Here is a 25,466-nt window from a genome sequence, read left to right as displayed (position 1 = left end):
AACCTTTGCACTGTTCAAAAAGAAATAACACATATATGTTTGTAAGTATGGTCCCACTTGTAACTGTAAATGTGTCTGATCCAACCAATTTAACTCCTTTGAGTTAATCAGAGCCTATATCGCAATAATTTAATTCATTCTGGAAGTACTAACTAGCACAGAATTGTTTCTTAAATCTCCATTGGGCGGCAGTAAGTGCATCGTTTTGCTATTTGCTGTTTTTTGCTGGAAACAGAGATCCATGTGGCAGTAGCCCAAGGATGGAGTCCTACTGTGATATTGGCAGCCTTTAAAAACTACAATAATTTATAGTATTGTTTTAAGTGAAAATTTAAAGAAGGTTGATTTATCAAAATGTTCCAATAGTTGATCGTCCTATATAGCTGTTATTTTCTACTTGTATTTAAACCTGCCACCGCACTAAATCGGGCGCTAGGACCCGGGAGACACATTCAGAAGCAGCAAGGCTACTGAGCATCAACATAGCCGCACTGTGAAGGAAAACCCCATCGGATCTGATATTGCAGGATGCTTGTGAAATATACATAGCTTGCTTTCCTTTCTGCGGCTGCAGCCTTCTGAAGATCGCACATGTGCACTGGAATGCTTAGGAACGCAATGCACGTTTGGAAGATCCGTGATCAAGACTCCCTGTCATAGAACGAGCAGACTTGTGCGGTGCTTAAACTTGTCCTTCAATTTATATCCAGTTTCCCCTGTATTTGTATATTTTTCTCACACCTGGATACAGAAGAATTGGGTACTTTGAAAACCTGCATGCTAATAGTAATACCAGAGGATATGTATGCTTACCTGGGATTAAACAACCTTTTGGACAACTTGGCAATTGCGTAAATGGGGTATTTTCCTGATATGTCATTTATCGTCTCCAAAATATAGAAGAAACGTGCTTTTTTCGCTCACTAGGCGTTGTGATGGTCGTAGTTGTTTTTACTGACTGACACCAAAATCAGAACAATTCAGAAGCTGGTTGTAGGTAAGCTCTTTTTTTGTTATATATTTATATACCACATACCTTCTTGGGCTATTTGATAAAGTTAGTGGTTTTTAATTAAATGGGTTCTTTCGTAATTGCTGCATTGCATTGATCTGTTGGATCTAGGCATTATTGGCAGTTGCAAGAATTTGCTGCAGTTAAGTTAAAAGCCTTCTAATAAATCAAGCGGATCAAGTTTGAATATGTAGAATACCGATGGAAAGTAACAGCGTGGGCGCATTCTTATACAAGACGGAGAGTATTGCTTCCTTGCAACAGCCTTTTAACTTCTCCAGTTTTAAATATGTTATATTGATTTGGAAATCCGACAGGAGTATATTATAAGACATGATACACAAGAGTTCTGTCATGCCATTTTTCATATTCAATTGGATGCTCCATTTTATTTCTCATATGGTTTTCAGGTTTCCTCATAGATGCTCCTATCTAAAATAAAACGGATTATGTTCTTCAAGTACAACTGCTACATTACCTATTACATGTATGACTTTGACAATGACGTTCATTTTAAAAATAAAAATCGTCTGTTATTTATGGAGAAACAACTGTACAATGCAGCAGTGTCAAACACTGTACAGACTAACGATTTTAATACAAATAACCCGTGTTAATGAAGTGTAGAAGCGCTCGATTCATTGCCTATCTTAACATTTGTCTGCATGGTTACAATAATCTATTGTTCAACGTTTCAGAATTTAATATCGATTACAAATTGTTTAAATATTCCCACCTGCGTTGTATTTGCCTTTATTGACTGCAGCAAATGTTATTTGGTTACGACCATGTATTGATTGTCTCAATAACTGGTAAAATAAACTTTATTGAAATTACCCTTATCGCCTCATTATTATTTATGTATTTATTTTAGATTATTAAAACCATTGCTTTAGTTAAACATAAAACGACCACATTTTAAATGGATTTCTGCAGCACCGTCGTAATAATATCCAAACATCATATTTGGTTTTATACATGCAACACATTACAGTATGTTGGTAGCAGATTGTTCTTTATCAAATTACAGTGGTTGGATACAATTAATATCATTCTCGCAGCAAACTTCCTTTGTGGATAACTGAAGTCTGCGATGATGCTGAAAAGAACAATTCGCCCAGCACTCCATGCCCGCCTCAAGCTATAGGTGGTGGACCACTGGAAGTCCGATTTCTGTAAAGTGATACATCATTGATCCCAGTGGTTTTCATGTACTGTACCCGTGCCTGTTAACAGAGCTACAACAGATACACAGTCATTAACCTTAAGGAAAATAGACAAACTATCTTATTAATACACTTAACACTGCAACTAAATCGAGATATCTACAAGCCGAATTATACACCCTAACAGAAGGATTTCATTTTAGAAGGTTACATTATTAATGTATATCTTAGTAGTACTTGATTAAGGTGTGGGTGTAATGTTACCCATTGGCATGTCCCGCTAAGCCCTTCCCTGTCGTTTTTTTGTAGAATTATTTCACATATTTCACATATCATGTAAAATTAGACAAATATTGAACAATGAAAATAATAAGTCAACAAATAACATTCTGCAAATATTGCTATATAGGCTTAAATTAAACAATATGTAGCTTACTCTTTGATGCCATAATCCTGCCCAGAAACTGCTCCATTAGTACTATTTAGCACTTGCTCACCGTTATTATTTATTATTATTATTTGTTTATTTAGCAGACGCCTTTATCCAAGGCGACTCACAGAGACCAGGGTGTGTGAACTATGCATCAGCTGCAGAGTCACTTACAATTACATCTCACCCGAAAGACGGAGCACAAGGAGGTTAAGTGACTTGCTCAGGGTCACACAATGAGTCAGTGGCTGAGATGGGATTTGAACCGGGGACCTCCTGGTTACAAGCCCCTTTCTTTAACCACTGGACCACACAGCCGTGACCCGTGGTGCTGAAAAAACAGCGTCTCGAAACAAATGAAGGGATGCATGGGCATCAGATAGTCACCAACTTAGCCTCGCTTTCAGAGTTTAACTCCAGTGCAAAATATGTAGTTATAATGTGCATACAGTAGCCATACTACACATTTGTCACACACATATGGATACTTTTGCTGCATTTGTTTTAATGTACGGTAACAAACGAGTAGTTTCTGGGCTGCCTAGCTTTGTAAAACTGAAAACAGCACAATAGCAAACCAAAAGGAATCACTCAATTGTAGTTGTATACGATTAAAACTAGAACTAACCTAGTTTTATTTTATTTATTTATTTATTTATTTATTTATTTATTTATTTATTGGTGGGGGCCGGGGGTCAGTTGGCGATGTTATTTTCCCGAGTCGACCCGCTACAGTAAGGTTGTTTTCTAAGAACACAACACAATCTTTGCAGCTAGAATGAGATTTCTTTTATCCTGATATTCATTAAAACGTAGGTAACATTTCTGCCTGGCATGTGAGTATAGAGTTACATTCAAGCGCATTTGAGAAAATAGTCTACAAATTTAAATCTACTTGTTTGTTTCTGATTTAATATACCAAATTGAACACACTGAAAATACTATTAAGCAAAAGAGATGTGTTTATTGCAGTCGAGCTTATGTGAGGCCACCATGGCATGTGATTGTGTCAGTCAATCTACATTCTAGAGTACAGTAAATCCTAAAACCAATGTTTGCACAAAAGTGCAGTCGTAGCATTAGTACTGTGGCAGATTCTGAAAGGGCAGCACCTGGCGTTAGTTGTCATTCAGCATACTGGAGAGCTGGCAGGAGTTGAGTTATTTTTTGATTAAATAATTATGCAATCCCTGCTGGTGTGCTCAATCAGATCAATCTTCTGGCTTGTGTGCACACAACTTTGGGCTGCATTCCTGTGATCGACAGCTGGCTTTCAAACCCTAGGCATTCAGTATGTTTTGACTGCATTCACATCAGTGTTTGTAAACATGCAAAGTAATTAAACATACGTTAAAATGAGACATGCTTTTATCCTTAACATGCAGAAATCTGAACCTCTTTTTATTCTCACCACACTGTAACTATATCTTCTGTACTTAACCAAAAATAAGTAATACAGTTTGTATGAATTGTCAGTATGTATAAGAAATAAAGAATATGAGAGGGAACACATTACTGGCTGCTATAACCTTGTCGAGTTAGCCAGTACTGTTTCGAAGTTCATACGGTGTTTTAAATAAAAAGGAGAGGGGACTGTACAGGTATTGTCTTTAAGTATAGACTTCTTAATGAGTAGCTTTGAGTAGGCAAATGTTGGCAGTACTGGCGTGCAATTTATGCTTAGAACAGCAAAGCATAATGAGGAACAGTGATCTGTGGTTATATTTCTTCTGGAGAGCCCTGCTGGTGCTGTAACTGAAGAACAAAGGCAGTGCATGGTGCTAAGTGTCTAGTCAGAAGTAAACTGTGCAGAGCCAATCAGCTGTATCTTCATTGAGGATGATTTAAGGCCTGGGCAGTTCCACAGGGAGATCGGGGACAGGAGCATTGCATTTGATAATCTGAAATGGAAGCATAGGCTTAGTGATGATTAGTAGACAGATCCAAGACTCAAACCAGTTTACACACCAATGTCCAAAAACCCTTGAATTAGAGACCTGTGTTTTTTGGGTCCCCAAACCAAGACTTGTAGCCAAAGATGTTTTACAGGTCCATATCTGAAGAAACATTGGCACTGTCTGAAACTCCATTGAATTGATTTTTTTTCGTGTGTGTCAACCATTTATAATGTCTTTAAGGAACTATACAACTGTATATAGCTTTTTCAAAATGACAGGTCAACTACATCACACGACATCAATGGAAGTAATTGTAGTTCAATATCTCCCTTTGTGAATGTGCCAAATAAAAATAAGTTATTTTCAAATATGTCTTTAGCCTATTAGTATTGGAGGACAGGGACATCTATAAAAACGCATGCTGAAATACAAACATGTCACCTGGGAAGTAATACAAGGGAAGGAGGGGCATTTTTGAATTCTTCATTTAAAATTGAGAAGGAGGCATTTAACCTCACCTAGCTAAATAGACCACACACTGGCATGAGGTGCGATGTGAGGAGAGGAGCCTGCTATGTGAGAGACAGCTGGCAAGTCAGGGATGTTGCCAACCTTTTTCAGATGTTAGGCAAACTAAATTGTCCTATTAATTCAAACTGAAAACGGTATCCTTGAAGTCTGGGGGAGGGGGAGCATTTTTGAGTAACATTTACAATAAATATAAATGTCATCAAGTATCAACCGCAGTTTGTGCAGCAATATTTTCTTTCAACAGCCAAGCTTGCACCATAGTACAGTAAATGAGGATGCATCTGAATATGAAGTAATAGTATTAATGTTGCAACAATTGATGTGTCACATTATGCGGCATTTAGATTTTCTAGTTTATCTACTTCAATTTGACCCGTTCCCCCACAACTTTATAGACTTCCTATTAAATAATTTGTCAAGCCTTGATGGATCCAGTCGGTGTAGCAGGAAGCATGAATATAAATTCACATGCAATAGTCAAATAAAGTAGAACTTGATTTGCAACCTTTGGGACTGAGGTTACAAACTAATAATGGCATGGTTTTAATTGCTTGCTTTCATCAGTGTATTTAGTCCTTTTTTTCACTGCTGTTTAATTAAGGCTTTTTAATAAATGTCTCACAATGGAAAATATGCAATATAGCATGGGTGTCTAAACAAAGCCCTCTAGACCGTTGGACCCTTGACCTCTAAGCTGATAATGTAGTTCCCAATGAACAGCTGGAAGTGCAGTCAAAAACAGTGGGGTGTTGTGTAACATTGGCGGCGTTTACATACACAAGTCATGACAGTTTTCCTCACAACGTGTTTGCTGTACTTTTCAGGAAATGCGTTGCTATGCAGCTCTGATTTAGGAAAAAAATTGGCTATACCAATGCAGATTACTCAATTCATAGTCATTTAGGGGCGGGGATATTTAAATGTCCGTGTCTGCTTACTAAGAAGGAAAAGAACGGCTCTCGTGAGGAGAGCTTCATGCGTTGCCACGAAGGTAAAAAAATTTAACAAGAGAAATGAATTCACATGTTGTCGCGCATTAGCTACTTGTTTGTTTGGTTACCTTTCCAACACACACACACACACACACACACACATGCACGCACGCGCGCGCACACACAAAATTATATAAAATATAGTTTTACTACTTAGAATTTATATTTGTGTGTTTGTGTAACATGTAAATGTTACATTTCATTAACACTAGAACCGTCTTTTACAATACATGTTTTTATTTTGGATATAACCTACAATATTCAATTATATATATAGATCATTTAGATCAGAAAACTGCAAAGCTGCAGGCTGCAGTGCATGTAAACCAAGGCATTGATAGCATGTTATTTTGGTATCAGACTCAGTAAAAGTGGTCACTGCACTGAAGTGTCCTATATAATGCATTTTCTACTTTGAAATATTCAATACTATGATATTAAATTTGCATGCCAGTTTGTTAATTATTTAAAACTTGTTATATAATTAATTGTTTTATATAAGTATATTATGGACTTCCATTGATTATTTAAGTTTAAATTTCAATTGAAAATGGGTTATTCCGGTTCAAGTGGTTACTCAAGGTCTTACATCAGTGACTTGCATCAATTTATCATTTTTTGTTAGAAAGCCCATGAAACTTGATTTAAAATGATAATAACACTATCTGTCTCGGTCATCCCCCACATTGAAAAAAGGTCAAAGATCATCAAAATATGCTTTTTTATAAAGTTCAGACACTTTCTCATCACGTTAGCCATGAGTTACATAGATTTTGAATGAAATAGCGCCGCTGGCTTATTTGCCTTGGATAATGTTTATGTATGCAAAGCAGCATGTTAAACACAGATAATGAGCTGCCATATATTCATGAGCTATTCACAAAGGTCTGACAAGGATTTTGCGCTGGAAAAAAGTATCCAAAAATTCTGCCGACTGAATAATGCCGCAGAGCAGAGAGTATAGGCGGTGGAAGCTGTGTATGATTTTTTTTTTGGGGGGGGGGGGGGGGGGTGGTATTCGCCTGTGGTTTTTGTGGGTGTTCCAGCTAAAACAGATTTATTGAGTTAATATTGAACATCATTAGGACTCTGCCAAATAAAAGACATACAACAAACAGCTTTTCTTGGTCTTATTTCATAAAAATACCAATTTGAAATGGCAGATATTTAAGGTCCTGTATAGCCGTAATGTGTTAATGTGACACTATGATTTATTTTGGGCTAAGTAATTGTAAGTAGACGAAGATAAAAATAAAATATGCTGAAATAATTTAGTTTCAATTTATATTTAATTATCTACGCATCCTAACAATGTGAAGCCTATGCATTATCTGTTTAAGCCTCTTGTACATATCTATAGTTTTACATAATGTATTGTGTACAGAGAATACATTAATGTTATTTTAATATGACCTCTTATTTATTACATCATTTTATTTTTACTAAACATACTAAACAACATACAAATATATATAGTACTTTAATTAATATATATATATATATATATATATATATATATATATATATATATATATATATATATATATAATACATGTACATATGTACATCATGTGGAGTACTGGTTAGGGCTCTGGACCGTTGTCTGGAGAGTCCTGGGTTCAATACCAGGACACTGCTGCTATGTATTGCTCTAGTAAAAACCCAACTGTATAAATGGGTACCAGAATTTGTATGTAAAATATCTAATTGTAAGTCGCTTTGGAAAAAAGCATCAGCCAAATAAATTATTATTATTATTATATAAATAGACGAGAGGTACCATAGTGCTGACGAAAAACCTGCCCGAACTGACCTTTATTTCACATACCTTACGATAAATACCTGCCTTTATTCATAAAACCGCCCGGAACACTTGGTTCCAAAGTTCCATTTAGGATGAAAATGATACACATAATAAAACTAAGTGAGTATAACACAATACTACTGAAAAAACCTACCCAACCAACCTTTAAATACCTTTATTGTGTTAGAAGCAAATGTCAACTGTTTAAGACAATGTTAGAAGATTCATCACAGTTAAACATAGTTTCTAAAATTGTAACTAAATAGTTACCGTGTACATTTTTCTGTAGGTTCTTTCTGGCTGTAACAAAGTTGGGAGGTTACGTTGTAACAGTGAATCTTGATGAATCGTGTAACATTGTGTCAAACAGTTAAATTGAGTTCAAATTCTGGTACCTATTTATACAGTTGGGTTTTTACTGGAGCCAAAACATATTTCCTGTTGTCAATAGAATAAATACCATGCGCAACTTCAGAACTGTTGCCACCCACAATTTGTATGCTAATTAGAATTTAGACTGGTATTTTTGTTTCTAATTAGTTAATAAATAGGGCGTGACACTTATAATACCATGCACAGTCATCTCAATGTTCCTTCCGCAATTCTGGCCAAATTACTACCACTTAGTAAACGAGGCCCTTTGTTCCAAGGCTTCTCAGCATGCTTGAGACAGAAACACAGTGATTCTTGGTTGTAAATCTCCCTCCCGACCTGTGAGGGCGCTAAGCAGCGAGAACAGAGTTCTCTGGACAGGCTGGTCTGACATTTCTTTACCAGGGTTCAAGGGAAGTCAGCCAGCCTGGAAGGGGGACAGACTCTGTTGCAATAATGCATTGACCCGGAAGGGAAACGACGTGGCAGCCGCAGTTTGGAGAGGCGGTTGCACTTGTTTACCAAGGGTTTACCAAGTCATGTGTGAAAGCATAAACAGGGACTGAGAATCACAATCTGTTCCTTCACTTTGGTTTACATGGTTAGAACTGAGAAGGACTTTGAGAGACCCCGTTCCAAGTATTGTGAAACAGTATTGTGAGTTTTTGGTTTGTTTGTCTGTGTGTGTAATCGTCTTGTTTGTAACACTATACTAGATGGCTAACACGATTCTGGAGCTGTCACCGAGGGCCAGCAATAAGGCTGGAACAGCACTGCACTACTCTCACAAAAATAAACTGTATCACCCACCACAAGCACTACTGTACTCACCCAGGACTGGTGACCGTGTGTGTATAATTGTGGGGCTGATACATGTGGTTTATTATTATTGTTTGGGTCTGCAAACCTATTATTGTTTATTATTATTGTTACTAGTCACCAGACCTGGATACAAAAATAAGACCCCTTTTTCCAAACCGGATTAAATCTCTCTGTCTGTTTCATTACCTCACTGCATCACCCCTGCATCTGCATCCACTCAGCCACTTTGTCACAGTGCTTCAGGATTCAAATATATAAGATCACATATGAGCTTGTGGTTATAATCAGTATCAAAAACACAATTAAACAAAGATGTCTTCAATCTAGACTTTTAAATATTCAGCTGTGTTGACTCTCCTGGTCTCATTTGGGATTGGATTCCATATAGTCCAGGGCCCAAACAAGAAAAGAATCTTATTTAAAGATTTTTTGCCCCCGAGACTAATAAAACTTTACCTGTGTCAGCCTGATAGAGGGGCTCCTGGAGTTTAAAATGATGTAGGGTGTCAGTCTCAAATCAGTGGCAAGGCTGAGCCTTTTTATAGAAGCAGGTACTCCCTACTTTTTCCTAAAATTCCCTGAATACTACTTGTCAGAAAACCACGCCTTGCTTTTAAACCTGTCTTCTTACCCTGATTTTATTGCAGCTTGTGCAAAGTATCATAAGTCTTGTCGTGACAACTATATCTGCAGGGCAAAGTATGCTTGTCAGCAGGAGGACTTGCATATGTCTATACTGTATATATGCAGGCATTTGAGGAGTTAGTATAACTTATTCACATTGATCTCCTGAAGGGCCGACTTTGAATTAGCTACATTGCTTAAGCAATATAAGGAACTGGTGGGTGATAGGGTTCCTAACATTGAGAACTACAGCAGCGATAAATTAAAAGAACGTCTTGAAAATTATTATGGTGACCAAATTTTATTTCTGCAAGCTCACAAACAATAAGACACTAATTGTTAGCAGTGCCATCACTTTAAATCATGCTACAAATGTAGCTGATAAAATTAAAACTGAATGAGAATCCACAAATGGATTATGAAGATGTAGGGCCCAGTTCTACAGAGTACATTATATCATGCAGCTCAGATTATGAAAGCTGATCTGCTGAGAGTTAAAGGACTTAAGCCTTCCCATGTTCCATCCAGCCAGATAACGAGCGATCAAGCTGCAGACATGTTACCTGACAGTCTGTATGTTCCTGAAGTGGCTGTTTGAAAAAGATGGTGGAAAAAGAACCAATAATTCCAGCCCGTGTTAATGCCAGTTGTGAATCAACTCATCGTGTCATCCTTTCCGTTGGACAGGATATCATCTTTAATTCATCTGGGGCACAGACACCAAAACACATGGGTATAGCTGGAGCTGTACACAGCATGACAGGCTCAAAAACTCTTCTTTCCTTGCTTCATCCAGCTGTCCTTGAAGTAGCAAATTTCTCTGATAATGAAAAATGCCCACTCTGTCCATTAAAAGGCTAAATTCACAAGGAATGGTCCTCAGGAGGCTCATCCTCCAATGAACATGCTGTACTTGTTGATTTAAGCTGGATGCTTGCACGTCTTTTTCCAGTGTATTTGAATGACTCTATAAAAAGGGTCATAGCTCAGCCCTGCCACTGATTTGAGACTGACACCCTACCTCATTTTGAACTCCAGGAGCCCCTCTATCAGGCTGACACAGGTAAAGTTTTATTAGTCTCGGGGGCAAAAAAAAGTTAAAATCTTGACTTGGGCCCCAGACTAATAGGCAGGGTGCATAGCAACTAAAAGCCCAATAGAGCAGCACTCTGTGAGCTCATTGGGAATTAGCAGGTCTTAAAAATAAGGAGGCCCAATAACATTACAGACCTTGTAAATAGTAAGCAACTTTGTAAATGTAGCTCCCGGTAAACTACTTTGTCACAGCACTGTCACCTAATCGATTGAACCAATATAATAAAATATATTGGGATCAAATTAAACTATGCATGGTCATTTGTTATATTTCACTCTTCTACATACATGTAGATGTGGAGGATTTACTTGTTTAATTTCTTGCTTGCTGAGCTTGAAGATACTGGTTACTAGTGTATACATTCACAACCGCATAATCAAAACCCTTCAACACCATGTGTTTTTTTAAAAATATTTATTCATATTAGAAGTTCTTGCAGCTAAAACTACCTCTTGGTGAAGTAGAGTTTACTGCAGGGGGGTGGGCTAAACTATGTATAAACGTATATAACAGACACAAAGGAATCATATTTGGGTTGTCAATACTCCTCCTGTGGTCGGTTGCATCTCCTGCCCTGCCTGCTTCCCTGGTCCCACCTCCTGCACAGCTGTGTTATCTGATGCAGAATGATTAGAAATTAATCTCGACAATTCCTGCCGTACCTTTCTCTCCACATAGATTTGCCCAGGTACGATGGTATCATCTCTTCTACTGTGCGCAGCATTGTTTTAAATTGTTTCTTAACACTGACCCAGTAGTTATCCACATTGTCCAGCCGTAAACTGCAAAGTAGGTTTGATAAGTAACTGGGTATTCCATAACGCAAATAACATCTTTCTCGCCGCTGTGAAGCGGTACCGCTAATCTGGTATGGATATCTCCTGTCACTATCCCGGATAACAAAGGTTGATTTAAAAAATAAATAAATGAAAAAAAACAGCACTGTCATCTGATACTGTTGCAGGTCTTGAGGAAGGGTCTGCGAGATTTAAAGGCTCATTTGTGCTGTGTCATGATAAAAATGGCCAGTAATATTTTATTTTAAAACAAACCAAGAATTACAAGAAGTACAATGAATCAACTAAGAAACATTGCACTTTCAATGGCAAAAAATTGCTTTTTTTTAATTAATGCATTTCTGGTTTTATTTTTTTTTAAATATTCTATGGAACTATTTATTCTTAGCTCAGTTTTAGGTGGAAGGATATTTAATAAAAATGACTTTTTTGTCATGAACCCATTTTATCAGTGCAATAAGGCTGTGATATACTCTAATATCCTCACACCCCGGGCGGTTGAAGCCACTCGGCTTCACCTCATGGCTTGCAACGTACCCGGGGCGTTGTGATATTAGAGTATATTGCTTACATCTAACATAAACTTGTTCCAATAACTAAGTTAAATGGCAATCATTTCTGTCTGCTCTGCAAATGGAGCATGGCTCATTTGGCATATCACATAGTGCAGCAGTGTGGAGTAGTGGTTATGGCTCTGGACTCTTGACCAGAGGGTCATGGGGGATACTGCTGCTGTACCCTTGAGCAAGGTACTTTACCTAGATTGCTCCAGTAAAAACCCAACTGTATAAATGGGTAATTGTAAAAAATAATGTAATTGTATGTAAAAATAATGTGATATCTTGTAACAACTGTAAGTCGCCCTGGATAAGGGCATCTGCTAAGAAATAAATAATAATAATAGTGATTTGGTCTCTCAGTCCCACTATTTCCTATATTGTGTTGGGATGCTGAATGCACTGTACATTTCCAGCAGTTCCTGACAAGCTACTGAAGCTGCATAATACTGTACATACAATAAGTATTTAAACTGGTGTTGTTTCTTTTACCAGAAAGGGCTACTTGTTGAACTGTAAAAGTAGTATATCTGCAATTAAAAAGTCAATAAAACAGTTATTAAAAACTTTGAGCACATCTTTGCTGCTGCTGTGAGTGGATATAATAAAATAAATACTTCTATTGGTTTTGGGCCTGCCTCACACAACTATATAAACATTCCCATGGGATCTACAAAGATGAAATCGCAGTCAGTAGTTACACAACTCAAAACTGAGTGCAAGGCAGCCAGGTGATTAAATTGGTATTTTGTTCTTCAGATTGAAATGGATTCTCAGATCCAATCTAATGTGTGCCTCCTTGATTCTTCTTGGGTTAGGCTGGTAGCCAGATAAACTTGTGAGGCATTTACTTTGTTCAGAAAGCAACAGGAGATCCAGTTGATGTATTCCAGTCAGCTTGATACCAAGAGAGATCAATGGATGAAGTAGCTGTGTTTGGAAGTGGTTGGAAGCTGTGTTATAAAATTGAGGACTGTCCTTTAACACTAGAACTGCCGCGGTTATACTCTAGAACTGCTGCGGTTATACTCTAGAACTGCCGCGGTTATAGCTGTGGTTGAAAGTTTTGCACAGATGGTGGAAGCTCTCTTTTTGCTTTGTTCACTGTTCCAACCAGGGTGTTTTTCAACTTCAACTCTTTTGCCAATTGCAGTGAAGTAAAACAATTGTCAGTGGTATGGTCGCTCCACGAACATACAGGATTACAATATATGCTTCTAATTCCTCCAACGACATTGCCCAGGAATCATCATTTTGTATCCTATGTGCCTCTGCTAAATTACAGCGTTGAATGTGGTGTAGCATTCGCATATCGATTTTTTTCAGCCTGCTTTTCGACAGTGTCAACACCAGGATTTATAATTTCCCAAATAGTGCCATCCTTCCCAGTCTCCTGAATGACTGTTCATGCTGGAGATGCAGCTGGTCCTTGGTACTGCTGCGGGTGAAGCGGTTGGCATGGCTGGCACGCCTGCAGCTGCTGCAGGAGACGATACAGGCAAAGCAACTGGCGCTGCAGAGGTAAGCTCAGTGGGGGTAGAGATAACAACAGGCTTGTATATAAAAAAATAGAATATTGTAGGTTATATTCAAAATAAACATTTATTGTCAAAATGACTGCTTTGGCGGTTCTAGGTGGGAAGGATTATAACTTCCTTATTTTTGCGATCCCGCCTTTCCAATGCCATCAGGGTATTTAATACATGTATTTTGGAAAAGTCATGAACGGACAACCGCATAACTTTCAGACACGCACAGTAATTTAAATTTGAAAACCTCAAGCCATCAAAATGATTTCTGAAGTTATATTGTAAAATGTTAAGACTTTTCTTTGTGTTACGTACAGCTTTGTTTGTTTACTTCTGATTTATATGTGTCTCACCTAATTGGCAAATCATCTAGTTGTTTATCCTAAGCTGGTCAGGGTCTGTCAAGGGACTACAGTGAATGAATCAATGTTGTAGAAGAATGATATCTTTGTTGCACTTCATTCAGGGATGTGGCTGGACTGGTTCCCAAGAATGCAATGCCCTAATTAAGTGTATTGTTGTTTGTGTATTACTTTAGTTGGTTTGCTGGCAAGGATACTGCTGTAGAGGTTCACTTGTGATGGTTGTTTTGCCATTAGGGTTTACATTAAGGGATTTATAAAAATGAAAGAGTCATTTAAAATGATAGTTTCTAAATACTTATTCTGAGAAGCTATTTGCTTATTTCATCATGGTGCTAGTCAACTTGTTAATATTGGTGCTATTAGGCACATTGTTGGGAGCCACCTTGAGAGTTTCCACCAGTACTCTGTGAGTCAATGGTGTGTTCATTTTCTGTAATGCAGGCTTATGTCCACAGGGTGCTATGCTGAGACCAAACTCACTGGAACCCAGACCTCCAGAAGTGAAAGGCACACAAATGTCTCCTTTGACATTTTTACATATTTTGAATGATGTATCAGCCAGTGTTTTAGATTGTAATGGCCTTGACTCACCCTACTCATTAAAGCTTGCACTCATGCCCAGAAAGATGAATAGGCAGCTGTTTACCGCTAAAGACCTGTGCTTTGATGATAGAACACAATTAATTAAAACAAATGATAATCGTCTTGATGTTCAATTATTATTATTTTTTTTTAAAACAGTAAATCGTGCCTTCTTTGCTTTACTAAAAGTAAATCTATAAATTGCAGATAAATTTACAGGTTGCCTTATTTTTCATTTCATTGTGTAAGGCACACTGAATGTCCTGCAGTGATAAACTGTGTGGCAGTGCTAGGTATCAGAGCTTTCTGATTGGTGGATGAAATTTCTAGGGTTCATAATTAGTAATAAAAGCAAAAAAAGAAAAGTGTACAGTGTAAAGGCTCTTTAGGATCCTTGTTGGTGCCCTTAGAATCTTGTTTTCAAATATTCGGTGCCTCCACCTGCCAAGTTACTTTTCTTGGTGGTTAATGTGTTTTTGTCAACAGCAGCATTTCAGAGTTGCCTACTGACTTCATTACCAACCTGTATAATCCATGTTTAGGTCTGAAATATGTATCCCTGAATTGAAGTTGAATCTGATTATATACAAAAATTAATTATATATACACTGCTGTGCAAAAGTTTTAGACATGTTGCATTTTTCTATCTGATGCATTATGAGCATCAACAATTTACTCAAAGCTTCCACTAGTGTGTTCTACTATTATAACAACTTTGACTTGCATAAAGAAAGAAAAACATTGAATGAAATAGCTTGCATCACTTGATTTTCAAGGTGTGGCTTCCGAAGCATAATCAACAAGTACAGAGAAACATCATCTGTAATTGACAAACCCAGGACTGGAAGACCCAAAAAGCTGTCTGACAAGGATGAGCAATACTTGAAGATAATATCCTTAAGGAAAAGAAAGAAGACAAACGTTGACTTGACAACAGAACTGGCAGAAGTCACAGGTGCCGTTGTCCATCCATCAACAGTCCAAAGCACCTTTGACCATTGTTCCATAGTCCAATTTCTGTGTTCTTGTACATATTTTAATATCTTAGTCATGTTCCCCTTTCTTAACAGAGGTATTCTTACTGCAACACATCCTTTAAGTCCTCATTTCAAGAGTGACCTTCGTACTGTTGATTTGATGGACAACGACACCTGTGGCTTCTGCCAGTTCTGTTGTCAACGCTTGTCTTCTTTCTATTCCTTAAGGATATTATCTTCAAGTATTGCTCATCCTTGTTCCCAGCCAGCCAGTCGTGATCACCCTCGCCATCCACCCCACATTCAGCCGTCGCTGTTGGAGAAGCCGCGAGCTGTGAGAACCCCGCTTGAAGTCCGCCCCCAATTACCAAGGAGAATCGCCTTGGCACTCCCCTGGCCACCGCCTGCCAGTGCCGAGCTGCTATCACCCCCTGCGGCAGAGCGGACACCGCAGAACAGAGCAGAGGAGAGTGGGATGGTGCTGCCCGCAATGAACCGACAGCCCATCTCACCCCAGGGTCCTATGCCGAAGCTGCCCCGGTTCAACGGCACTTCTTCCCTGGAAGCCTTCCTCGCGCTGTTCGAGCTGTCCATGGCCGAATATGGCTGGATGGACCGCAAGCTCTGGAGGGTTTAGCCTCTGAAGTGCTGTTGGACCGGAGCTGGGAGGAAAGGGTCGACTGCACAGAAATGACAATGGCTGTAAAGCGGCGGTTCAGGGATTGCGACTCCTACCTGGGCTTGCAGGACCAACTCCAGCACAGGATGGGAGCCTTAGCTGCAGATGCCGCACAGCTGGCAAGACGGGCATATAGCGATAAGCCCGACAGCTTCTGTTGACGGATAGCCCTGGACGCCTTTATGCACAGCCTGCAACCACCGCCACTGCCACACCAGGTCCGCCTCCTGACCCACGGACGCTGGAAGAGGCGGTGAACCAAGCTGTGGCAATAGAGGCAGTGTTCCAGGATGAGGAGGCCCTGCCACGTCAACTGGGACACCAACCCACAGTGCGCCAGGTCCAGCACAGCGTAGAGGAGACCAAAGCCAGTCGAGCCACTCCCACCTGGCTCCCGGAACTTGTCGCTTTGCTCCGGGCCATGTCCACACGCATTTTTTGCCACCTTTGACATTTGGTAGCACAAATATGCAGGGCAATTACAAACAGACATTTGCCCTGTTTCCACTGCCTAGTACTTCCTAACTACGGCTGCACACGGCAACAAAACAGGGTATTTCTACTGCTTGCCCAAGTGGCTGAGCACGGCAATTTGGTCAGGTTTCGTATTTCATACTCGATGTAGCAAAAATGCCTACAAAGGAACTGCTTCATCACGCAGCAAGGAGGTGCATGTAGAGAAAAAAAATACAGGGAAATAGCTACCATTGTTTTTTCACAATAACTCTGTTACATTCATTCTTGTAGTACACAACAAGCTCACAATGCCTTCTTTCATATAGGTAAAGCATGCATATGACATTTTCTTTATTGTTTTTCTTTAAGCTTTATTGTATTCACCAAAAGCAGAGCACTTTGTTACATTGAACAATGTACACAAATCTGAAGTTGCATTACTTTTTTTTCATTCATGATAAACACAATGACAAAACCTGGCTGTTTTTTTGGCTGTGATCTCCTTCGTAACCAGATTCATTTTTTATTTGTAATTAATGATGTGTTTGTTTCATAAATCAAACGTGCATTCAACTGTTAATGTGGAGGTCGTGCATGCTTAAAAATGCTTTCCCTGTTCGTACTGTTTTTTTGGACTGCTTTGTTCTAAAAGCAGTGTCATTGCCGTACAATCTCCCAGTGACCTTTGATGCACAACAAGAATTTCCAGGGTTGGCCAGGTTTGAAAAAAAAGTACTGAAATGCTTATTTGATTTCGGCTGCTAGCCGTGGGCAGCTGGAGCCTGTAGCGCCAGCAGTGTCCGGTGAGAAATGCTCTAAGAACATCCATGGTTCCTGGAGTATCTACATGTACCCTTAACATCTCATACAATATGTATTTAAACAACAAATAATCTTTTGGTTGTTGTTTTCTTATTGATTTAAGCTTCTGCACCTCTGGGAGCATCAACAGTGCTTCTAGAGATAAACTGACCATGCCTTGTCAGCTCCAATAACTATAGGATACTTCTGGAACTAAAATAATTGTAACACATGTACAGGGTGTTCCTGGAATATCTTCAGTTTAAATATCTCCTTCACCTAATATTATGAATTGTTAATAAAGCTACTTGTTTCTATCTAAACTTAAGGTCAATAAAAAATAAAAAAAAATAAAAAAAATGACAGTCCTAGGGCCTTTTTTATTGGCTGAATCGACAACCTGCATTTCAAACGCATACAAACTGCAGCCTTTTACTGATACAGTACTTTACCAGACTTAGCAGTCGTGTAGAGTGATTTATACATACAGCTTCCCATAAAATGGCTAGAGAACTCTTTTTTCATGCCAAATAAAATGCTGATTCATCACAGAATGCTTTAAATAATGGAGATAACTTTGCTGTTTTTCCCTTGTAATTTATTCAGACTGTGATACAGGGAGCGTTGGTGTGATGAGAGAGCCCCATTCCCAGAAATTAGAACCCTCAGAACCACCATCCACCAATCAGGAAGCTCCATTAAAGCTCACGGAAGATGACTAAGGAACAAGCAATAATGATCAAGGTCCAGGGAATGTTCTGGAATTAATGAATGGTTGGGATGGTTGGTGCCGCAAAGGCGAAGCCTCAGTCGAAGTTGTAATTACTAACATGAGCCATTTTAAGCTAAATAATTAAATTAATTAATTAATTAATTAATTAATGAAATTAAACGTGTTTAATCTGTTTTTGTGTCATACGCTCATGTTTATTCTGTACTGGGCATTTCTACAGAATCAATGACCTATGTAGTAACCAATGAGGGTATATCTTGCCCAGGTCTACAGATGTGACTACTAGTTTCAGCAGCCAGACCCACTCTGTTTCGCATGACAAGGAGATCCTATACAAAATAAATTAACTTATTTTTAAAATATAAATAAAAGTACAAAAAAAAACATAACAAAATGTAAGTGAAATTAAGAATAAGCATTTCCTCAATCCTCACATGAATCCTTATATTTATTTTGTGATATGAGCATGTATTTCTGGAAAACGGGTGACAACAATTATTAAGTGTTTTGCATTAAAACATGTTAAAAAAAGTGTGATGTTCATTTTGACGTAGGTAATGATAATATCTATGTGTATATTATGTACATTTTTATGGCTGTATACAAAAAGCAACACAAATAGAAAATGTATTAAAGCTCAGTATTAAAGCTTGTTTTCAAAAGATACAGACACATTTCTGCTTGTTAATTTCATTCTCCCGACAAATAATATGGTGGATTAAATAATATTGATGGTTTTACTTTGGTATATAGTAAGGCTCAAAAGGATCAATAACGCTGGCTTTTCTTTGGCTTTAAGGCTGTGATGAGATGGCATTGCCTTAGTACTTGACCTTGTCTGTACAGTAATCATTAAAAAAAAAAAACAAGCTAACTCCAATACCATTTTCCTTTGTTGTGATTTATAAATATTTCATCCATCTTGTACAGCCAGTCAATAAGTATTGTACAGGTGCCTGGGATTTTGAGTTCCTCTGAGCCTTTGCATCAAGCAGCTCCGAATAATGAATCGCATTCTTCATTAGTTTAATCTTTAATATGCTGGACGTCCAGGGTGTATTACATTTCAGAAGATGCAGAGGTTAGTATCAGCTAACTTAGAAGTTTGAATGAGGGGCTGTCAACATTGTTTAGGACCCATTCTTTTATATTATATTAGCAACATATAGAGCACTATGGCAAGCTAAATTATCATTTAGAGATATATCAAATTAATTTATAGATCTCTCTAAATCATTTCCAGATAGCTAAAATGCATTTTCAGATATCTTTAAATCATTATAAGATATCTCAAAATATTTTTGTGATATCTTTAAATACTTTTTCAGATATCTCTAAATAACTTCCTGTTCATTTAAAGATATCTCTAAATAACTTCTTGTTCATTTAAAAATATCTATATCATTTCCTGTTCATTTAGAGATATCTCTAAATGGACAGGAAATCCATTCAAAACATAGAGCATTTTCACAGGAAGTCATTTAGAGATATCTTCAATGATTTAGAGATATCTTTAAATCCTATGGAAACCATGTGGATTTTGCTAGCATGGTGCACCAAACTGCCATTTAGAGATATCTTAAAATGAGGGTTTTAAAGATACCTCTAAATCAGGGATACACAACCGCGTGACCCGTTTATCGTCTGTCTGTGGCCCAGTATGTTAATTACATTTCACTTATGAATATATCGTGAATATTTTTTTTTAACTTTGTTGACTTAAATTTTTCGCATAAAAAGCTGCACACCATTTTAATCTGTACTGTGGAGGGTAATTGTTTCTCATCAGCTTGTCTCCAACTAATTTTCTGAGTCTTCCTCTACTTTCTTAAATGCACAAACCCGCTGCATTGAAAGCACCCATTCCCAACATAGGAGGCTTGTTGCTAGGGAGGTGACTGCCTGCTACAACTGAACAACTCGTCTGCTAAAATAAAAACCGCTTCAGCAAGTAGATATTTAATTTGCTTTGTGTTATTGTGCAATGCGTGTGTATATGGTATATCAGTACGATATTAATGCTTTGTTTTTAATTGTTTTGTAGATATATATATATATACGCGTATGTATATTGCAGCTAACGGTCTGCTATACACATTAGGTTAAACTAGTTTTCTGGATATGCGGCCCGTGATAAAAGTTTGATTGCAAACCTTTGCTGTAAATCATTTGAAGATATCTCAAAATAACTTCCTGTGCTTTTACAGATACAGCATCTCAAAATAAACAGGAAGTCATTTGAAGATATCTCTAAATGACTTCATATGAAAATGATCTATGTTTTTAATGGACTTCATGTCTATTTAGCGATACCTCCAAATGAACAGAACATTATTTGGAGATATCTCTAAATCATTTAGAGATATCTCCAAATAAGATAGCTGTAAATCATTTAGATATGTCGAAAGTAACGGGAAGTCTTTGAAGTTGCAGTTACCCCCCACCCCAGATCAATATGGCATTATGTCTTCCACTTTCTTCACAAACAAATAAAATAGTTTTTCAAATCATTCTTTTCTAATCTAACCCGCCGGAATGAAGTCAACTATGGTGGCTATGTGATGTAATTGCTCGCGCTCAGAGTCACACTGCATCAGCGGCATTCATTCATTTTGATTGATAGTTCATCGCTGTCCAGTGATTATATCGACAACACAGAATGGCACTGCATTGTATTGTTTCTATAATATGATATTATTGATATAATGATGAGTCAAAGGGAAATGTCTGATATGTGCCACAGCAGGTGGAAAACAGAAGAAATTAAACACAGTGAGACAACAAGGAAGGATTCACTTGCGGAAGAAACTGTTAATATTGTGCAGGTACAATTATTTATACATGATGTCAAGAAAAAGTACCATGGTTGTGTAGGGCTGTGCTGTGCGTTTTCGGGTTTGGTACCGGAATGCATAGTGGATCTATAATGTCTTTTTCACAGAGGATCGGCGGAAAATTATATTTAAATTAAGGTGGTACACTACAGTATTAGATACACTCCTATTGAAATGTACTGTTATAATTACTGTTTTAAAATGTTACATTGCTTAACACTAGATTTAGATTACATACAACCGCCGCACCCACAAAATGTGCGGCTCCATTTTAAAATGGCTTTGATATGAAAATGAAAAACAAACGGATACTACTTAATATTTTTATTTATCATACATAACACCAGAACATCATACATAACATTTTCAGAGCAGAAACACCGTATTTGAATTGAAGATTAAACTTTTTTCTTATTTTTTTCAAAAAGAGCACATATACATAAATATGAAAAACTGTAATAAACTTTAAGCAATATATACAATTATAAAACATAAATAACTAGTTATAAAAATAGCATAAAACAAAAATATAACATAACATGCAACATAAAAGCGCTTTGAGTGAAACAGAGTTCAAAGGTTGTCTGTCTGTTCAGAGTTCTATTACAGCTTTCTAAGTACAATCTATGCAGAAATCACGCTTTTCAACTGTACCAGTGCATTTGCCACAGATTTGCCCTTTCACAACGGGCGCAGACATCAAAGGTTTTGTTTTTATTGCATTTAGCAACCTGGTATTGTCTTTTATTCCGTGTGCCAGTGGGTGCAGCGCTGGCTGAAGGTTGAGGGGCATTTGCCTTTTATTTTGTAGTTTTATTACTGTATTTTATTTTCCCTTTTTCTTTGTGCCTTTTGTTTTCACTATTATTTTGAGCTCCTGCGTGTGCGCTACGACCTGCCAACTTTTTACCATTGCTGGTATTAGGTTGTGCTCTGCAGCAGTACCACAGTGCCACCTTGTGGCGAAAATAAATTGTGCGCCAAGCGGCATTTCAAATAAAACCTTCTGTCTCCCCGTGTGTGTCAGTGAATTGCCCACCACCCTTCCACACTGGGATATTGGAAGCTGACAGCGGAATAATTTGGTTAGCGTTAAAGCCTTTACCTACTTTTAAAATACAAAAGTTTCAGTGAAAACAAAGACCGTAACGTTACACACTTTATTACTATAAAATGAGACACAGTGGAATGACATTTTTGAGTTTGTTATAAACCAGTGCCGTGCTTTAATACTTTGCATTTTGCATAATTTATTTTAAGAATAAGGACGCTATCTTCTTCTAAAATTATTGCCTGTTTTTTTCTCATTCATGATGCTATTTGAGATCTTCAATGTTGACAGAACTTCCTCCCATGGTACTGTTAACTCTACCAGGTGAACAAGGCCTGCTGATCCAGACCACAAGACAATATCAGGTCGAAGGTTAGTGGTGGCAATCTCAGGTGGGAAAATAAGCCGTTTTCCAACATCTGCCTGCATTTTCCAGTCTCTAATAGCTTCCAGTTGTTCTAGACGAGTTTTGGTTTTAATACCTTTTCTTGGTGGTTGCTCCCCTGGATGGAGGAATGTTGTTCTTCGTGTGTCATATATTGCTGGAATTGGTGGCAACCTGTTGGTCATGCTGCGCTTGTCTTCCAATGCTAAGGCCAAACATCGCAGCACCTGGTCATGATGCCAAGTAAACTGTCCTTGGCTAAGACCCACCTTACATCCTGTCAAAATGTGCCTTAATGTAGCTGGCGATGAACCCAAAGGACACCACGGATCCTCTCCTACCCATAGATTAAGGTTCTGTGGTGATGGGACAACATCATGTTGACCTGATGAGGAAACTGATCCTGCTCTGTTCCATTGTCCATAGATCTCGCCAGCCGATCTTGTGTTGTTGAGAAACAAGAACACTGCATGTAAGTTGGAATACAAAAGCAAATCTGATTGATAAAAGTGGTAACAGTGAACATGTTAATATCAGACTTCATTCATAAAGCAGACTGTATATAACACGAGTTAAAGATTTGTGATTTCACAATAAATTTCCTCCCAAACCAGCTCACAATGAAAAGCACTCCTTATCACTACCTTTTAGGTAATCACCCTCTATTATGCCTACCTTGCAGGGGTTAGATATATCAGTTATTCTTCACTTTTAGGTATTCTTTCTTCTGATTCCTGATTATTATATTATATTACTGGTATATATTCTATGCTATTCTATATTTTACTAATGTCTTTGTAAAGCACATCTTTGGAAATGTTTAAAGATTTCTGGGACCCTAATTCACACTCATCATAGAGATCCTTACCAAAGGTAACATTGGGTAGTCCAAGATTAGTGCTAATCAGGGTCTGTGAAACCAGCCAATAAAGTATGATGGCTAAATTAACTATTTACTATCGCATACGTAGACATAAGATGGTACTGTAGTAAGTTCCTCCTTAGCTTTTTGACATTCTGTCATTTGGAATCAACTTTAAGGGGCACTTCATCAAGCACATTTTAAGTTAATGAAAAGCAGTCCCTAATGCAAGCTATACATCATATAAATGCACAAATTAGCCCATGGTTATGAAAATTAAGCTGACTTTCAGCATGGGGAATATTCAGTCATGAAATGATCTTGTTATTTAATTGAAACTTCTTCCACTGGATTATAATATGTGCATTTTATCAGGTTAAATGATTGGAAATCATAGGGAGCTAGATGAGTTTTGATTCTGAATGTGGTAGGCAAGGGAGCTCAATGTCAGACCCAAATTAGATTTTAACCTGGTTAACTAATAATTAGAATTCTTTCTTTCTTTCTTTCTTCCTTTCTTTCTTTCTTTCTTTATTTATCCATTCTTTTATTTTCTTTTTTGTACATATAGGGCAATATGTGAGGAGTTAAAATTACAATTTGACAAAGTGTGATAAGTTTTTATTAAATGTTATATGTTAAACTTAAAAACAGTAAAATCTACTGTGTTGCGTCTCCATGTTTCTGCTTGACCAGCTCTCACTGAGGCCATTGATGAGAGTTGCTATTTCGTTTTGCGTGAGACGCGCAAGTTCTTCTTTGTGCTAGTTCTTTTACTAGTTCTTCTTTGTGCTAGTTCTTCATTGTGCTAGTTCTTCTTTGTGCAAGTTCTTCTTTTTGCTAGTTCTTTTTGCTAGTTCTTATTTTTGCTAGTTTTTCTTTGTGCTAGTTCTTCTTTGCGCAAGTTCTTCTTTGTGCTAGTTCTTCTTTGTGCTAGTTCTTTTTGCTAGTTCTTCATTGTGCTAGTTCTTCTTTGTGCAAGTTCTTCTTTTTGCTAGTTCTTTTTGCTAGTTCTTATTTTTGCTAGTTTTTCTTTGTGCTAGTTCTTCTTTGTGCTAGTTCTTCTTTGTGCTAGTTCTTCTTTGTGCTAGTTCTTCGTTGTGCTAGTTCTTTTTGTTAGTTCTTCTTTGTGCTAGTTCTTCATTGCGCTAGTTCTTTCTCCTAGTTCTTCTTTGCCTTAGCTGTTTGTACTAGTTGTTTGTGCTAGTTCTTCTTTGTGCTAGTTCTTCGTTGTGCTAGTTCTTTTTGTTAGTTCTTCTTTGTGCTAGTTCTTTGTGCTAGTTCTTCGTTGTGCTAGTTCTTCTTTGCGCAAGTTCTTCTTTGTGCTAGTTCTTCGTTGCGCTAGTTCTTTCTCCTAGTTCTTCTTTGTGCTAGTTCTTCTTTGTGCTAGTTCTTTTTGCTAGTTCTTCTTTGTGCTAGTTCTTCTTTGTGCTAGTTCTTCTTTGTGCTAGTTCTTCGTTGTGCTAGTTCTTCTTTGCGCTAGTTCTTTTTGCTAGTTCTTCTTTGTGCTAGTTCTTCTTTGTGCTAGTTCTTCTTTGTGCTAGTTCTTCGTTGTGCTAGTTCTTTTTGTTAGTTCTTCTTTGTGCTAGTTCTTCATTGCGCTAGTTCTTTCTCCTAGTTCTTCTTTGCGTTAGCTGTTTGTACTAGTTGTTTGTGCTAGTTCTTCTTTGTGCTAGTTCTTCGTTGTGCTAGTTCTTTTTGTTAGTTCTTCTTTGTGCTAGTTCTTTGTGCTAGTTCTTCGTTGTGCTAGTTCTTCTTTGCGCAAGTTCTTCTTTGTGCTAGTTCTTCGTTGCGCTAGTTCTTTCTCCTAGTTCTTCTTTGTGCTAGTTCTTCTTTGTGCTAGTTCTTTTTGCTAGTTCTTCTTTGTGCTAGTTCTTCTTTGTGCTAGTTCTTTGTGCTAGTTCTTCGTTGTGCTAGTTCTTCTTTGCACAAGTTCTTCTTTGTGCTAGTTCTTCTTTGCGCTAGTTCTTTTTGCTAGTTCTTCTTTGTGCTAGTTCTTCTTTGTGCTAGTTCTTTTTGCTAGTTCTTCTTTGTGCTAGTTCTTCTTTGTGCTAGTTATTTTTGTTAGTTCTTCGTTGTGCTAGTTCTTCGTTGTGCTAGTTCTTCTTTGC

General features: G+C 37.8%; 1 protein-coding gene across 2 annotated transcripts in view; it reads left to right on the top strand.

Moving 5' to 3' along the window:
• Positions 1–489: 489 nt before the first annotated feature.
• LOC117406505 (interleukin-1 receptor accessory protein-like 1) overlaps positions 490–25,466 on the top strand; it is a 475,103-nt gene continuing 450,126 nt past the window's right edge. For both annotated transcript variants that reach the window (XM_034010584.3, XM_059029188.1), the window contains exon 1: positions 490–997. The gene's annotated coding sequence lies outside the window, so the exon portion shown is untranslated. The remainder of the gene's footprint in view (positions 998–25,466) is intronic.

The sequence above is a fragment of the Acipenser ruthenus genome, chromosome 8 (genome assembly GCF_902713425.1).
Source record: "Acipenser ruthenus chromosome 8, fAciRut3.2 maternal haplotype, whole genome shotgun sequence".
NCBI classification, from domain to species: Eukaryota; Metazoa; Chordata; class Actinopteri; order Acipenseriformes; family Acipenseridae; genus Acipenser; species Acipenser ruthenus.
Note: the sequence above shows the minus strand (reverse complement) of the source record. Positions and strands in the feature narration are given on the sequence as shown.